Below are 14,219 nucleotides of genomic sequence, written 5' to 3' on the forward strand. Positions count from 1 at the left end.
AAAATGTGTGCAGAATAACAGATGCGTAACTCTTTCAAAATTATCAGATTTGGATGATGTTCCTATCCACAATCTCGAAGAAAAAGATTACCATTTAGTTCACAGTTTTGATGAAATTGTCTGTGGTGCAAGTCCACCTTTGCATGTCAGTGATGTGTTCTTTTTTGGAAGAGTGATCTGCGCAGTTGGTGCATACCTCCAATGCCACTTCTTTTGTACTTTGAGGAAAAAGTGCATCTATGGTGACCCTGAGTTAAGACCACAATAAAGTGATATAATTAACTAATTATAATTGATATTAATTAATTGAAGTCATTAATATATGTGTACTAACATACAATCCTGTTGAAGCTGTTCGCTGTTTCTTGGCAGGGTTTTCATTACCTTTTAAAGTAGAAGGGCATTGCTTTGTGAGTAGGCAGGTACCCTTCAAAATTGAGGCCAAAGGCCTGAACCTCTGGGGGGGATCCGGGGGCATACTGCCCCAGGAAATTTTCAAAACATAAGTCTACCAGAAACGCATTTTCCTGTAGTCTGGAAGAGAAATCTTGTTGCAATAATGCATACTTAATCTAATATTAGTAACAAGAATGGTACTCTGGGAGAATTTGTTTATTTCACTACACAGCTACATCGAAACACTGCTGTTGTTCTCAGAGCCTCTTTTCTTCTTACAGGTACAGGTTAACATCAGCTTATAAACTGATACAGAGTGAAACTAATAACACTTTTTGAAGTTTAAGAAAACTCAAAGTCAGAGCCGTAGTCAGAAGAATCTTTGGCATCCAAATCTGGCAGCTCCAAGGCTTTGGAAGTTTCCTCTACTTCTTGTTCAACAGAACATAACAACTACTCGTCATCATCAGTGGCCTTTACATCAACATCATGTACAATTACCACAGGAACATCCTCATTTGTAGATCCTGCACCTGGTGGTGGTGGTGCTGTGTTGAAAATCTTTGAAGGGCACTTGCGACGAGGTTTAGCTGCCAACCAAGATGAAACAGCCAAATCAATGAGATCTTCAAATTCCTTGCTCCCAAGTGCTGGGAAATCAAAATGTGGAGAAGAGTGTTAAGCGTGTCATTCTGCATTCTACTGCAGAGTCTGGTTTTGAGAAGCGTCAAGGCACTTGCTCCTCTCTCAAGCAACGCATATCAGTTAAACAGAACTGGGGTAAACAAAGAACCTGTTATCATGCCTTTAAAGACTGGAATGCCTTGGACAGTGACTTGAAGAACTCTGGCACTGTATGTCAGTTTAGAAATAACCTTTTGAATCTTTTAATCTATAGCTTACTTTTGTACTCTTTTAATATCTGCAATTTTTATTTACTTTTAAAAAATTTACAAGTGAGAGAGTTTCCTGTTTAAATATCATTATACAAGCATTTTTCAGACTTAGGGGCGAGCTTATGTGTGGGTGGGTTTTTGTTTGTTTGTTTTTTTTCTGTTTCATTTGATGAAGACAACAAAAGAGCGATCAGCATTCTATTAAAAGCAATCGCTTTGTTTAAGACACAAACTAACGGCAACTAGAAAAACGTTCAAGTGCATTGAGGACTGATACTCGCTAAGTAATGTCGAAATTTAAGGTTAAGTCTGTCAGCGGTGGGAGTTTTCTAACTCATTTTCAACACAAGCAAGCACAGAGTTGCACACTGGCAAAGACACAACCATCCCTTACAGAGGTTTATGGGGCCGAAATAAGGCGTCTTCGGGAAGAGAACCACAATTTGAGAATTCAGCACAACTCCATTGCAACTCAGCTGAATGAAGTCGTAACTCAGCTTCAACAAGCAAATCCTGAAGGAATGCTGCTAAAGCAGAGAATTGCAGAGACTGAAAATGTTTTCTACAACACCAAACAGGACTTCTGGCAATTAACATCTGCAGCCAGAAATAATAAGAAAAGACGAGTCAGGCAACTAGTGGCTCAATTGGTGGAAGGACTGGAGGAGTTTGAGCCCATCGAGGTACATAACAATTTTACTTTTTTGTAAAAACTGGAACTGAGACATTGACCAACAATGGTGAAAACTTGTAATGGTCACCAAATCTCCTAAAGATCACACAAAGCTTTCTAAATGGCACTTTGTAGGTCACAGAGAGAAGGTTCGCCGGGACGTACGGTTTGGAGCCAAGATCGCTTAATCTTGAAGATAAGGCTGATCAATTAGTAAACTTGACAGAATTTCACTAATAACAAATTTCAGTCTTTTCCATGTCAATTAGTACAAAAGTTTTGTGTCTGATGTCTCTTGCTGTTTCTTGCAGAAAATACCGAAAATATTGCTTCTGCAAAAGGAAGACAGGAGTTACCACACAAATCAACAGTTACAAGTATGTTGAAAGCAGTAATATGTAACTGCTTACATGATATTGTTACAACTCAAATATTGCCTTAAAAATGCTAGCCAAGTTGTTTCTGAAAATTGAAAATTAAGTCACTGTCATAAAGATTTTTTCCTACCAAAATAAGTACGATGTAAGGCTGTAAAAATTACACAATTGGGGGACTAGGAAATCAAAAAACTATGAAAGTAAAATATATTTGGCTCCTTAAATGTGATGGACCACCTATTTAAAACTAAATGTAAACCAATCTTTAAGAACATTTCCAGCATATAAAACAACTTTGATGTAACAACAAAAATAACAATAACAATATTACTTCATTTTAGGGGACTAAATACAGGCCTGTGAGAGCCTTCCAGAAGAAGAAAAGGAGAAGATCAGAACAATACTTTGCATCATGGACCGATTTTCCCTTTCACTGAAGGGTTACCATGAGCTCACCCAAGTGGAAAAGGCCCTCCCCCAAACCCACCTTAAGGAGAGCTGTGCAAGGACTCCAGATAGGAAGTGGAATGTACAAAGAACTCCTGGTAGAGCACAAGGTGCTGAACTGCCTTTCTGGAAATTGGAAATTTTGTAAGTTTTATGTCTCTGATGAACCTTTTCATACATACCACAGAAAATACAGTGACTTATGGGACCACCATTTACGCATTTTCTTCGCTTGCCTTAAGTCTACACTTTACTTCTTTTACAGGTTAAGAACAATGCAGTTGGCACTACTAAAATGAAAGTTAAAATATCAGGAGATGGAACAAGGATTTCCCATAGTAGCAATTTGTTCGTTTGCTCATTTGCCTTTGTGGAAGATGGTAAAAGATGTTTGTCTAGTGCAGGTACACTATATACCATTCTTTTGTTGTAGGTTAACAAAATAATGACATTAACATGTACTTTTTCTTTAGGGAATCATACAATAGCTATAGTGAAGGGCAAGGAGGAATATGCAACTCTCTAGGAGTCACTTGTGAATGTGGTTAAGGATGTAAACAATCTAATTGAGAAGGGCTACATCCTAGTTGATGAAAGACAGAAAAGGCCAGAGTTTTACCTCGGAGGTGATTATAAGGTTAAGAATCATACAAAAGTTAACCTTCAATAACAAATCAGCTCTTTATAAAGTAGGAAAAAATGATTCTTTAAGATTCATAAAAGTTTCAGGCATCAGTTTGATCTCCACTGTTTCACTTTTATAACAGTTCCTTCTGCTAGCCATGGGTATGAAAGGAGCAACGTCTAACAATAGCTGCATTTGGTGCAAAATCCACAGGAACGAGCGTTGCTTACCTTTCATGAACTCCATTATTTTAAACATTGTACTAACTTTCAAGGCTTTTAGAGTAAGTTCCCTAGCTTTCTACAGTCACCACAGCTTGAGACAGAACCTCTAGGAGAAAATGATAACTTCCTTCTCAAGAAATCAATGGATGTGATAGATATAAGTGAATGGCTCGACATCAAATTGTATTTAAAATACTACACAAGATCTAACATAACCTTCAAAAAAGGGTGTACCATGGGTTCCTAAGAAAGAGAGGGGTGCTATGCGTTGGGTAAGGGACCCTCCTTGTTTGGCTCTTCAGTGGGTGGATAGCAAAGTAGTATCATTGTCATCAACGATAGAGAGAGCTAATGATCATGGTTTTGTCAACAGGAAAAGAAAGGATGATGATGTGTGGGCCATAAGGGAAGTACAACAACCTAAAGTTATTGCTAATTACAATAAATATATGAATGGGGTCGACCACTCTGATCAAATTCTAGCCACAAATACCGTACTACATAAGATCATGAAGTGGTGGAAAAATATGGTTTTCCACCTAATTGACATGGCTGTAGTCAATGGCTTTATCCTTTTCAAAGAGCATCAGACTCAGTTTCCTGACGATGAAGCTCTAAAAAGGCCCTCTCATTATTCTTTGAGTGATTACCGGGAAGAAATTCTTAGGCAACTCTGTGGTTTCCCCGATTATGGTAGTCCCCCAGAGAATACCACGGTAAAATCACCCCCTTCCACCCCAGAGGATTTTACAACTGTCCATATCCCAGTTTTCTCTGACACTCAGAGACGCTGGGTGGTATGTTACAAAGAGGGTAAGGGAGATTTTAGGGTTCGATCTTATTGCAATGCCCCTCAATGTCAAAAGTATATGCATGTCAGTAAGGGTTGGGATTGTTTTGCAGTGTTTCATTCTAAGAATTACCACAGGTAAATTTTGCTGTTGTTTATTCCAAAGTTTTTAGATGTTGTGTTTCTCAAAAATATCAACAACAAAAAATTAACAATTAAAAAATATCAACAAAAAATTAACTTTTTTTACCTTGTTGCTTTTATCTTTGTCAGTGGGAATAGTTGTGATTTGGTCCTAGTTTTCTCAGGAAGGACCCTCTTTAGTTGGTAGGGATGTTAAAAGGCAAATTCATTCACCCAGTAACACATCAGGGCCTACCCATTCTCCTGTTATAAGGTCGAATTTCCCAACACATTTTTTTTTTCCTACTAATTTTTTTGGAATGACATGGGTGCACATAAAAATTCATAAATTCATTATTTATTCTTTTTCTTTCAGATTTTCAGGAAATTTTGGTGACATATTAATAATTTACTTCTCCTATCAATTAATCTTAAATAACCTATACCTGTGAGGGAAAGTGACTTTGAGACAGACACCTCTAGGTGAAAATGATAACTTCCTTCTCAAGAAATCAATGGATGTGATAGATATAAGTGAATGGCTCGACATCAAATTGTATTTAAACTACACAAGATCTAACACATAAATACATTCTCCATATCATAAGTACTTATAGTTCACATCTTAATCTCTGCTTATTGTATCCTTGACCATTTTGGTAACGAAAGTTAGTAATAGAATTTCTTATGGCCGATGCGCAGTCAAAGGTTAGAAAATGACCAAGATTTCGGCAAGGAATGTTTACTTTGTACACGTGCCACTCCAACTATACTCCACGTAGCTGGCAGCCGGCTACGCGGTACGCAGAAACTTATTAACTCTAATGTAAGTTCAAGTTAGTATGTAATATATTCAAAATGCCGTGGCAATGTTATATGCTGACTACATGGTACATGGTATGCAGTGAGAGAAAAAGCTCATTCAATGGTATTTCTCATTCTAAAAACGTGACAACCCCAACATCATCTCTCGTTCTTAAAACGTAGCACCCGAATAATTCACTTTTAAAGAGACTATAACTTTCGCGCTACTTCCACGAAAACCGCGAAGAACCCGCATCCGTCTTTCATATTCATTAGTCACTGCTGTGTACCGCGTACAGCGTAGCCATCGAAAAATATAACTTCCGGTCTCTGTTTTTTCCATTTGAGGTAATTTCCTTCGAAGAATTAATTATTACAAACGTTTCTTTTCGTTTCAGCTTATTACCTTCTTTTAGCAGCTTTGTTTGTGGCTGGTTTTGTTTTGGCAGTTGCCTTTTCATTGCATTTTGTTTTGCCCGGCCAGATTCGCCCTGTTGAGAGGGAAAGGGATCGTTGGCAAGAGAGGGCCGAGCAGCTACAGCAGATGCTCGACCTTCAATTGCAACCACAACCTCTGGCCTACCCTCCTCCTCCTCCGTACCAATCCTACTTATCCGAGGAGGAAATGGTCTAGATTGCATAGACGATAACACTTTTATTTTTTATAAGAATACTGTTTTTCTACCCAGACTGAATAAGAGAGAGAGAGAGAGCTGCTAGATATCCTGAACAAAGATAATTTCTCAGATAATGACATAACAGAATTTGAAACCAAGGTTAGAAAAGACAGTAAACATACAAGCACAATCTTGCTCGTACACTTGCCAATATGTTTGTTTATTTTTTAGCTTCTAGCTATTATGTGCACTTGTGTTACTCTCACTTTAAAAGGGTTTTCATCATCATCATCATGTAACTAAAGAAGTTTGTTTTCTCTTGCAGGCACAAAGGTGGGGAAAACAGATAATGGATATGTCTGGCACCGGTCCTGGGTATTCTCAGACCATAATCATCACCCCATACATGCACAACTTGGTGTACCATGTCCCAGTAATGTTGCAAAAACATGAAAGTCTTAAAATGTTTAGTGGCCAAAGTACAAATCTTTTCTTTACTCTAGTGATCCATTGCAATAGTACTCAAGATATATTTATTTTTGGCATTTGTTGGACAATGTAAGAGGCTAATTTTAAAGTTCATTTCACAAAATACACTGCAAAACAATGAATCATGTCATCTACACTGACAAAAAAATTTCGCAACAGGTGCAGAGATGAAGAATGATGATTTGCGGCACCAATTTCACAATAATATCAACAGATGGAATGCTGCTACAAACCTTTTGCTTGTGGAAAAAAGGCAGGATGAGCTGCGGGACATGGAAAGAGTAAAGTGGCAGTATAAGAAGAGGGACAGCTCCTATTGGAATGATGGTGGCAAGCAGGCGGCAGCAAAGAAAGTTGCCAGAATTTCAACCTCAGTTCCACCAGCTACTCCATTGCCACCAGCAATGACTGAAAGTCAACTAAGAAAGAAGAACTCATCGCCCTTCTTAAGCAGAGAACAGGGAAGAGACTCCACGCCAAAACAAAAAAACAAGATCTAATAAATACTTTGCAGAGCTAAGACACCCTTACTTTGTGTTGCTTACTCAAAACAAAAACGCCTCCTTTAGGAGCCACCCAGTCTGCTAAAATCAATGACCAACAAAAGAGTTTTAAAGTGATCACTTGTTTCTTCTTGGACTGTACGGGAATCCAATTTTCCAAGCCCTTGAGTTTTCAAGGCTTATTCAAAGCTATTTCTTTCACCCCAAGTAAATATTTCAAGTGCAGACAAGAATGTAAGGTGAAAAAAAATTGCATTTATCATGGCGAATGTGTCAATATTATCCAAGTAGAGAGGAAAAATATTCCTACCCAAGTAAACTTCGTGTCGCTAGCCACTACCACCATTTTCTTCTTCTAACATAAAAGTAAAAAAGGCTTTCGACCTAGTTAACCATAACTGTTTGTTACAGAAGTTAGAGCACTATGGTGTCAGAGGGAAAAGTCTCACATGGTTCCAGAACTACCTAGGATCTCGTACACAACGAGTACAATTTGGACAGGACTTGTCACCAAGCCTCCCCATTGAGTATGGTGTTCCACAGGGATCCCTGCTGGGACCACTACTTTTCGTTATATACATCAATGACCTGCCAAGCTGTCTCAAAAACACGCACATTAGTATGTATGCTGATGATACAGTCATCTATTGCTCGGGTGCAAACCCAAAGGAGATAAAGAAGGCCCTTCAAGAAGACCTAGAGCGGGTTGTAACTTGGATGGATATAAATCGTCTGATTCTGAACAAAGAGAAAACAAAGGGAATTCTTTTCGGGAGGAGACAAAGGCTGGAAGCCGTCGCAAACTTTTACATCACCATAAGTCCTTTTCTGGGGTCAGCGGTCATCATGGCGGGAAGAAGCAAAATTTTTAGTTCGCCTATACTTTGGTTTCTTTTTGGCTTTTCTCTGTACATATTGGCATGTTCAAGTGGCAAAGATGCACACATCGGATTAGATATGCGCCTCGTCAAAGTAAACAAGCAAAGCTGGGATAATCATTGGTTTTTGAAACCGATATCATCCATTTTGTTTCGACTCAATATCCGCCATATTGGATTCGTGTGGAAAGCTCGAGTCAGATTCAGGAATTCGAGAGTCAACTACTACAGCAACTCCGATGCAAGCTTCAACTTTGAATATTTACAACTATGTGGCGACATATGTCCTAACCCGGGGCCTGCTTCCCCTCTGTTTGATGCACTTCACGTGGTGAGAGACAATGGAAAGCAAGGAGTATCCATCGGTCACTCGAACGTGCGAGGCCTCCGTAAGAACCTCCCCGAAGTGAAAATACTTTTACAGCATACCAACCTGGATATCCTAACCATTTCTGAAACGCATCTGACACAAGATATAAGCGATAACGAAGTAAACATCGATGGATACCGAATTCTGAGAAGAGATAGGTCACACAAAGTAGGAGGCGGAGTCGCTATTTACTTTAACATTAGCCTAGATTGTGTACGTATATCCAAATATGACAACGACGGCATTGAAGCTCTCTGGATTGAATTGAAAGCTCACTCGCAAAGATTACTTGTGGGTTGTGTATATAGACCTCCTGACGTTACATCTTTCTTTGATGAATTCAACCAAGTATTGAGTACAATTTGGATGTCTCGCAGGAATGTTGTGATCGCTGGTGACTTCAATTCAGATCAGCTTGCTACTAATGGAAATGGTGCGAAATTCAAACGCATCTTACAATCTTATAACTTTTGTAACATCATAAAAGCACCCACAAGAACCTCAGCACATTCTAACACTTTGATCGATCTGATTTTGACTATCAATACCTCAAAGGTCTCAAAGTCTGATGTGATTGAGTATTGCATAGCTGATCACAAATTCATCTACGTTATCTACAAGCTGAAGATCAGGAATCCAAAGCCTTTTATTAAATATGTCCACAACTTCAAGAACGTGTTGGAAAACCCGAAAGACTTCAAACATGACCTGGAAAGTGCTCCCTGGTGGGTCTGTTCCACCTTTGAGGACTTGGATGACATCACTTGGGCTTGGAATTGCATGTATAATGTTATTGCAAGCAGTCACATTCCCTTACGTAAAGCCAAGGTTAGAAAAAATTCACTACCTTGGATGAACAGTGAGATCCGGAAAGAGATGAATAAGAGATATAAACTTCTGAAAGCCTGTGATGGCACACCCGCTACTAATAAACTCTGGGTTGATTACAAATCCTCTAGGAACAAAGTATCTAAGATGCTACGACGTGCTGAAGCTCAATATTGGAAAAAGAAATTTACAGAGACCAAGGACTCAAAATCTTTCTGGAAAACTGTGAACGAGGCCACTGGAAAACCTAAGAATAAACATATTGGCCCCCTCAGAGATGCTGAAAATAAGGAAATCACAAATGACTACGAGAAAGCTGAACTGATTAACTCTTACTTCATAAATATTGGCAAGGAACTAGCTGAAAAATTCCCCGAAGCTGATGAACCCCATCAATTCATGTACAGAGTTACCCCCACTGTGCAGGTCTTGGAGGTCAACATCAACAAACTCAAAACTGATATCAAGACAATTAAAATTAACAAAGCATCTGGTCCTGATGGCATCTCTTCTCGTAGCTTAGCTATTGCAGGAACATCCGCCCTAGAGGGCATTGTAACTGTTTTCAAGAGCAGCATGGCTCAGTCCAGCTTCCCTAACACATGGAAGATTGCAAAAGTTAATGCAATCTTTAAAAAAGGAAACCCAGCAGATGCTTCAAATTATAGGCCAATATCACTTTTAAGTATCCCCAGCAAGCTGCTCGAAAGCCAGATCTGCAACATAATTGATACCCATCTGAACAGCTGTGGCATAAAAAGCTGTAAACAGTGGGGGTTTAGCAAGGGACTATCGACTGAAGGAATGCTTACCTCTATGACTGAAGGATGGAAGACAGCAATTGACAATGGTCTGACAGTTGGAGCAGTCTTTATTGACTTCCAGAAAGCTTTTGACACTGTCCCCCATTATATTTTATCGCATAAACTACACGCCATTGGAATATCAGGATCTCTTCATGAATGGCTAATGAGCTATCTTACTGATAGATGTCAATTTGCTGAAGTTAATAATTGCAGGTCGGTCACTGACTATGTGCGATATGGAGTCCCTCAAGGCTCGCTTCTTGGCCCCCGGCTCTACACCATATATGTTAATGATCTCCCTGACCACATCGACTCGGGAGATCTATACATGTATGCAGATGACACTACAGTTTACTGTATTGGACCAAATGTTGACCAGGTTATGTTGTCACTAAATAAATCATTGGAGCAAGTTCTCCTGTGGAGCATTAAGAATCAGCTAACCATCCACCCAATTAAAACTGAAGCAATGATACTAAGTAAAACCTCTTTTGTTGGGCCTATACCTCCCCTCCACTTTAACACTGGCCATATCGACCTGGTTAATTACACCACTTGTCTTGGAGTTAAAATTGACAATAAGCTGACATGGTCTGTGCACATTGACTCAGTGAAGAAATCTTTTACGCAGAAGGTTGGAGCGTTGAAGAGAATGAGAATCCTTCCGAAGAAGGTTCTCGAGGAAATATACTTTAAAACAATTATCCCCAGTGTAACGTATGGAATTTCGGTATGGGGAAATTGTTCTCCTTCCGCACTGAACTCTCTAAACCATATTCATGCAAGAGCAGCTCGTATTGTGAATAACCTCGACTCAACGATGGCAGATGACACATGTCTCATGAAATCCGACTGGCTGCCCATCTCTTACTTCTATAAAAAATCTGTACTGTTTCTCTTGCACAAAGTATATTTTGGAACAACGACCCAGTCGATATGTGAACTGTTTTCTAAAAGAGTTTCTTCTAGATCTTCTCGTGTTCCTAACCAATTTAATGTCATTAGATTTAGATCAGAGACCGGCAGGAACTCCCTACGATACAGAGGTCCTGTTATTTGGAATTTTGTAAATAGATTAGTTAAAGTACCTGAAAGTTTTTATTCTTTTAAACAAATTTTACGTAAACATGTTAAGACTATTGACAATTTTTCATTTGAGAAAGAGGCAACAGTAGTTGCCAACAGAAAGGACCATTTCATTTACTTTTAGATTTATATGTTAGTCTTAGTGAACACCATTTTATTTGTATATAGTAGTTCTAAGTTATTATTGCAATTTTTATATATATGTAATTCTTAATATTTAGTATAGTAGGTCCACATCAGCCCTTTGGCTGCCTTTCACACAACCTACTTATCAAATAAAGAATGTATGTATGTATGTATGTAAGTGGTACCAATGTCGAGATGGTCAGTAAATTCACATACTTGGGCGTTACCATCGATGAGGAACTGAAATGGAAAATACACGCTGAAGATGTTCACAAGAAAGTATCCCAGCGACTCGGTCTCCTCAGACGCTCCACTCTTACTTTACAAGCAGCACAAGCGGTATACAAATGCATTATTGAACCAATTTTTAGTTATGCAGACACAGCCTGGGGTGAACTACCCGAGAGCAGTATCACTAGTCTGCAACGATTACAAAATCGAGCCGCGAAAATCGTCACCTGTCAGAAAAGTACAAAGACAGCCCGAAATATTGTAAATTGGCCAGATTTAGAAACACTGCGAAAAATACACAAATGTATTTTAGTATATAAATGTTTACGGAATTTCGTTCCTATATACTTAAAAAACTATTTTAAGGTAAACAATGATGTACACAATTACAACACTAGGCAGAGGAGAAATATTCACCCAAATAAAACAAATCTTGTTCTTGGGGGGCGAACTTTTAAAAATTCAGGGCGTTTAGCTTTTAACTCACTGCCAAGCAGAATCAAAGAGGCAAGTTCTCTAGCAATTTTTAAACGCCTTCTTAAAGGACATTTTATCTGATTTTTTTTTTTTTTTTTCTCCCCTTTTGTAAATTTTAGCAAATTTTACCTAACCTTGTAATCTTATTGTAAATGTTTATATGTAATTTTTATTGAACCCAGGGCCCCTAAGGATACCAGCCTTGCAGCTGACTGGGCTACCCTGGTAAAATAAAGTTGTCTTGTCTTGTCTTGTCTAGTAGAAGTGCACACAGACAATCCTGTTGAATGACCGCATGAACCACAGGACTTCTGCCCAGGCCCTTCCAGAAAGTGTCAAATTTTTGGCATATTTCTCCCCGCCACAACTGATAACTGAAAGAAGCACAGGCGAAAACTGCCAAAGAAGATGTCTGGTTCGGGCAAAAATTATCACTCTAGATCTCCGAGTCTCACAGTAAGACAGTTTCTTTGCAATCCCAGGCACCATATTTATGTAGGCTGGTGTAAATTGAAAATATGCATATATGGTGTGATAAATTAAGTCAGCTTTAGTTGGGGTTGCTGTTTTGAGACCTTCAGTGTACCTTCGGCCAGGGACTACACTGAATGCAACGAGACAAAAGCTGGGATTGCCAATCACCTGGTGTTTGGGAACACTCATGCGAATGATGCAAATGATGACTGGATCAATGTTGCTAGCACTGGATCTCACAGCACAAAGGTTCTGCATTTACCATCCAAGTCAACACGCCCAATAGTCAAACAGACCTACCTATGGGAACCAGAAGCCCTGTTCCGACAAAGTATGATGTCAAATGCCCATTGCGTAAAGCGAGTCAATAGCTGCCACTATTCAGAGGTAAAACGGTCAAGGTTGTACGTAGCAGAGGACTGTGCAACAACTGTCTTAGAACTGAAAACGTGGCAATGTTCTGCCCTAAGGAAAGCTACTGCCAGATTGCTGGATGTAAAATAAGTCATCGAAAGCATTTCACATTTCAGCACCCCTGAGGTGACAAGCCAGTCAAGATGGAATCACTTGCAGCATCTGAGGCCCAGCCAAGCAATGCACAAAATGACAGACAGAATGATGAAGCGCTAAGGTGTTTCATGGAAGTAGTTATATGTGAGAGCCTGTGTAGTGCTACTGCAGCCAGTGTATCGTCTATGAGACTTGCAATTCATTAGCAGAAATATTGGACAAGATGGCACCCGCGCTTGCGCATTTCGTCCATAATGGCGTCTAAATAATATAAGAAACTGTATGGACATTTGTAAAATTTCACAAACACTTGCCTTTATCTTATCCTGTCTGGAACAAAAAGAATGCTGATGGCTCTTAAAGCCAGGTCAAGGAATTTACAAGTCTCCTAGGGTCCCAGAAAAAGAAACTCTTGAGTGGATTGCCCTCTAGCCTTTATGAATTCCTATACCCAAATACATGTGCAACAGTTAAACAACTGTGGGTTGATTTTTGCCACGTGTATGATAAGATCTCTGATTTTAACCTCACGAACACTTCTACTTATGACATATTTGTTGATGCAAAGGCTTGGATTGAACACATACAAGTACATGGAAAGGGTTTAGGATGATGAAATATCTGATGAAATCCCCACACACGCCACTCAATATTATAATAAGATGACAATTGCACAACTGAGAGAAGTCATCCAAAGAAAAGGACTGAAAGTGAAAAATGTAACTAAACTAAAAAAAAAAATCTTGTGGCTTTTATCGAAAACTCCCACGTATAATAAATATATTCTGCAAGCATTGCCAAGACTTCTTCTCTACTAGAGCGTACAGGCAGCATTTAGATCTTTCCTACAACAAAAAAAAATTGGTCAATGGAATATTCGACAGATTCGAGAAGAGCCTTCAGATGAGGAAAGAAGCAAACCTGTAGATCTTGATGTGTGTGCTAAAGAAGTGAACCAGATGCACGATGATTGCATTCAAAGACCAGTGGTAATGGCAAGTTGTGATGGAGACAGCATTTCTGAACCAGGTATATCATGGTATTTTTTTTAGGCTAACTGTACTTTAATGAACATGCTGGTGAGACAGGTTACTGAAATCAGAGAGGATTGCCTTACTGTCACACCTTGCTTTTTACTATTAAATAGGGGTTTCCCATTTACAACTATGGCTCATTTGTCAGTCAACAGTAAACAAGGCAATGCATTAGCTAAAAAGTAGCAAATAATACAATTTTCTTTGCTTCTTTGCTTATTATTCTAAATGAAACAGCAGATAAACAAGCTCTAGATAAGCTTATCTCAACAAATGACTGCAAAATTTCACCTTGGTATGCTACAATTGGACACATTTATACATTATAGGATTACATTTGTAATAATTTTTTTACATGCTTAATTTATTTATGCTATTTATTATTTTGAGTTTTGTATTAGGTCTTGAATAGGAGTCTTTACTTAGTGGGTAACT

General features: G+C 38.8%; 1 long non-coding RNA gene across 1 annotated transcript in view; it reads right to left on the minus strand.

Moving 5' to 3' along the window:
* Nucleotides 1-609: 609 nt before the first annotated feature.
* The window catches only part of LOC136276981 (uncharacterized), a 29,468-nt gene continuing 15,858 nt past the window's right edge, over nt 610-14,219 (minus strand). Inside the window, exon 3 of the long non-coding RNA XR_010715705.1 lies at nt 610-1,046. This is a non-coding gene — a long non-coding RNA (uncharacterized lncRNA). The remainder of the gene's footprint in view (nt 1,047-14,219) is intronic.

This window comes from Pocillopora verrucosa, chromosome 11 (genome assembly GCF_036669915.1).
Source record: "Pocillopora verrucosa isolate sample1 chromosome 11, ASM3666991v2, whole genome shotgun sequence".
Taxonomy (NCBI): domain Eukaryota; kingdom Metazoa; phylum Cnidaria; class Anthozoa; order Scleractinia; family Pocilloporidae; genus Pocillopora; species Pocillopora verrucosa.